Raw genomic sequence first — 4,627 nt, forward strand, 5'->3', positions numbered from 1 at the left:
TGCCTTTTATTGTGATCTCATCAAATCTTCACTATACGTTTCCTATTCATTCACTTTTCTATCCACTAATCTCTGCTTTTGTTCCTTTCTCTCTTCCCTTCTATCTCTCTTTCTTTTTTTAAAAAAAAATTCAGGTTTGATCACTTTCTCTTTCACAATGGATACACTCTATGTTAAGAAATTGCTATCAACATTTTTAAGATTATAATTTGAAATGCAGTTATATTTTTCATCATTAATACTATTTTCTTATCAAGGTATTTTACATTTTTCAGGGTTTTTAAAAAAAGAAAGTTTCAGATATTTAAAATGTATTTTTGGTCTTTTTCCATCTTTTTGTTATTATATTAAATAATTCATTGTTAAAAATTATATTTGTGAATTTGTAACAAATGCATTTCATAGTTCTTTTTTTCCATTTTATTATTTTTTTACTTTCCTTCTCCTTAACTTCATCTCTATGGAGGATGGGATCAAAATACAAATACTTAATCCTTCAGGAAGAGTGGAAATAACTCAAAAGGTCTAAAATGAAAAAATGTTTTCAATTTAGTCCCCTGCTCAGTCATTGTCCTTCCTCACCAAAGTACCTCTGGAAAATATTCCCACATCCTTTGATATTTAAAAACTGACACAGCTGACCAAAGTTCATGTGGTTTCCCCCTTCTTCATGAGGACTGAATAAATTTTATTAAAAGATTGAAAATTTTCTCTATCTTTCAGGTTTATCATTTGTACCAACAAGAGGAACATCTTCTCTATGACAAATTAAAATTCTCTTCCAGCTTTATTTTCTGAGTAGTGACCAGAATTCTTCACAGGTGCTTTGTGGGCCTTCCACACAAACAACAGCAGGCTTCTCTGGCATGCTAAGCGCAGACAGGGAAAGCTCATTCACCCATTCTATGATATTCTTTCTTTTGTATTTGTTGTAGATATGATGACTAAAGATCCTGAGTCTTGTGGGATTAAGTGACTGTGCTGTATTTTTAATGTCAGCAGATGATGTAGCATCTCTGCTGATATAGTCACAAGCATGCTTCATAACCAACTCTTTGGCATTCAAGATACTGACAGTTATTTTGCAGATAAGTAAGATACACAGCAGTTCTTTTGCAGATAGGCATTGAGATCCATTTTGAGCTGAGCCTGCTGGAATCTATTTAATAATACTGATCAGACAGTAATTTCAGGAAGAACTGTAGGGTATGCAAGTACACCACCATTGTGTCCTCAGGTATCTTTAGGTTGATATTGACAGCAAAGTAAATTTTGAAGATCATCCTTTCATAGTCTTCTTCTCAATGCAATCTTTCAATTCTGCTAATGCCAGCTGATAATTCTCTATTAATTCATCCTCATTGGGGAACATATTGGCCAGTAGTTCCAGCTCAGAGAGCTGGGCCTCCTTCTGCTCAACCGCAATAATTTTTTTTTAATGTCAGAAATTTTCTTCTCAAATATAATTTACTTTGTGAAATTAAATTTTTAGCTCTGTGATAGCTTCATGGTATTCCTACTGAGTAGCAACTATACACAGAGCTTCATATTTCATGTCCTCCTGGAGTTTTCTTTTTAGTTTAAGGCTCAGGAACAGATATCCTGGGTCATGGCAATCCCAGTGCTGTAACTTTAGGTTTTCTACTTACACAGTTCTTAGAAGGAACCACAGAACTACAAGGTACAGCAACTTCAGACTTACAAAATGCTTATGGGAGTCTTCTCCCCCTCTCTTTTGGAACAGCCATGAGTATCCAGTTCCTATTTTCTAATTACAATAGCCAATTTGTACTTTCATCTATTCTTCCCAGGTTGATTCTCCTTTATCCTGATTCTTTACACCTTTCCTTGTCTGAAAACTCTGTTTCTGTTCTTTCCATCCACTCACCCTCCTGCTACTATCCTATTTTCACAGTAGCGGCCTTTTGTAGCATTTGCTCTTTTGTGACTTAATTACTTCAATCAGCATAATGTCCTTCTGATTCACCCATATTCTGTAGTATTTGAAAAATTTTCATTGTTGTTTGTTCCTGCACAGTATTCTACTTTGCAAATGTATCAGAATTTTTTATGCTTTCATTTATTGATGGACATTTGCACTGTGTCTAACTTTATGATATATGGAATAATGTTGTTGCTTATATCACCATTCATTTCTCAACTCTAATTACCTTTGGATATATTTCTAGAACTAGAATTACTGGGTGATATAAGATTTCTATGATAATCTTTTGGAGGAAATGACAACTGTCTTTTGTAATAGTTGTATTGTTTTCTATTTCCACCAACAGTGTATAGGAGTTCCATTCCCTCTACATCTTCACTAACATTTACTGCTTGTTGTCCTGTTAAGCTTTGTTATTATTTCTGGGGTGAGACTGTTTTTCATTATTGTTTTGATTTGCATCTCTCTGATTATCATTTTGAAATTTTCTTTTATTTTTATTGGCAATCAAAATAACTTCCTTGGTGAATAGTCTCTTTCTATTTTTTTTTTCTTTTTGTAGTTGGGTTATCAGACTTTTCTTTGAGGAGGCACTGTTATAGTCTATAGATTTTAGTTTTGAATCTTTTCATTAAAATACCAGGAACAGATATTTCCCCCTGTCTTTGGTCTTTCTTTTCATCCTATTGAAAAAAGTTTATTTGATGCATACAGGAGTTTTATTTTTTTTTTTACTTCTTTTGTACTTTGTTGAGTTTCTTTGGAGTTGACAGGTCTTTCAGTGAGAGTGCTATGCTTTAAGTTGTCTACTACTATTCTTCAATTCTATTAATGTTATTTTAAATATTTGTAGGATCTGGAATTTGATGCATAGATATTAATTATAGGTATATCATTTTTTCTATTTTTCCTTTAAGCATTATCTTGCATTCTTCCTGATGAGAGATCTCACTCTGAAGTCTATTTTATTATAATTTAGTACTGCCATTTAGCTTTCTCTTGCACGGATTCCATTTGTTTGACATACTTTCCCACCCTTTGATTTTGAGTCTGTATTTATCATATCTTAAAAATCTCTTTTAGGCAGCACATGAAGGAGCTATTAATTGATGTGTTTACATTATTCACATTCAGTGTGATTATTGACTATGCAAGTTGTTATTTTGTTCTTTATAATAATTTACTAGTTTACATATAATAATTCATCTACAGTGTGTTTAATTAATGTACATTCTAATTTATAGACTTAATTATTATGTATCCATATTACCCTAGAGGTCCAAGAATCCAAAGCAAAGGGAAGAAATTAAGATAGTAAGGAGCTCACTAGAATATTCCAAATGCCAGTTCTGGAAGACAAAGAAAAGTATTATAATAAAATGTGCTAGCAGCTGGAGTCAGAAAATTAAAAAAAAAAAAGTCCAACTTGCTCAACATTTCTTAAGCTAAAGGAATTAAAGGAATTGAAGAACAAATTCAAACTTCACATTGCAGTATTTAATGATGCTAGGAATAGAATGTTGACCTATCCCAAGAAGCATCAAAAGAAGATGGAAGGAGTACATAAGTCACAATACCAAAAAAATTGGCTGACATAGAAGAATTTCATGAAACAAAATACGATCAAGATGCAATGGTGATAAGGGAGGAAGTTCAAGCTTCTCTGAAGGAGTTGTCTAAAATCAAACCCCCAAAAATTGATGGAATACCAACTGACATATTTCAACAAACAGTTATTCCCATTAAAAAAATGATGATCTTACAGAGAGTGGAAATTACTGAACAATATCACCAATATTTCCACACAAGCAAGATTCTACTGAAGTTTATCCACAAAAGATAGAAATAGTATATTAATAGAGAATGATCAGGTGTGCAAGCAGGGTTTAGAAGAGGATGTGGCACTAAGGACACCATAGCCAGAGTTATATGCACCTTGGCTGAAAGCAGAGAATACCAGAGGAATATCTATCTCTGTTTCATGGACTATATAAAGGCATTTGACTGTGTGCATCACAGAAAGTTATGGCTAACTTTGAGAAGAATGGAAATCCCATAGCAATTAACTGTGCTTTTGTGAAACTTATGCTTGGACCAGAAAGTGATCATCAGAACAAAGCAAGGGAACAACATTGGATGGTTCAAAATTAGAAAAGGTGCACATCAAGGCTACAGCCTATCTCTGTACCTTTTCAATCTATGTGTGGAACAAACAGATCGTTCAGGAGGCTGCACTTTATAAGGAGGTATGTGGCATCAAGACTGGAGGAAGATTCATCAACAGCCTGTGCTATACAGATGACACAACTTCACTTGCTGAAATTGAAGAGGACATGAGGCATTTGCTGTAGAAAGTCAAGAACTGCAATCTTCAGCATAATTTGAAGCATAACATTAAAAAAACAATTTGTTTTTCAATGGGTCAATTGAAAACATCATAGTAGATGGAAAAGAGTATGAGACTGCAAACAATTGTAGCTTGCTTTATTCCATTATCAACAATATTGGCACTTCGTTGTTGTTGTTATGTGCCGTCGAGTCGCTTGTGACTCATAGCGACCCTATGTACAATAGCCCTAAACTCCGCTCTGTCCCGTGCCAATCGCACTGACTCCTACACTCCCATCCCAATTATCCCAGTCACTGAATCAATCCACCTCATAGAGGGCCTTCCTCTCCTGC

The 4,627-nt window shown here is 34.1% G+C and overlaps 1 pseudogene; it reads right to left on the reverse strand.

Moving 5' to 3' along the window:
• Window positions 1-565: 565 nt before the first annotated feature.
• On the reverse strand, window positions 566-1,426 carry LOC102876334 (annotated as a pseudogene).
• Window positions 1,427-4,627: the final 3,201 nt, after the last annotated feature.

The sequence above is a fragment of the Elephantulus edwardii genome, unplaced genomic scaffold, assembly GCF_000299155.1.
Source record: "Elephantulus edwardii isolate Elephantulus edwardi_28Jun2011 unplaced genomic scaffold, EleEdw1.0 scaffold00479, whole genome shotgun sequence".
In the NCBI taxonomy this organism is placed as follows: domain Eukaryota; kingdom Metazoa; phylum Chordata; class Mammalia; order Macroscelidea; family Macroscelididae; genus Elephantulus; species Elephantulus edwardii.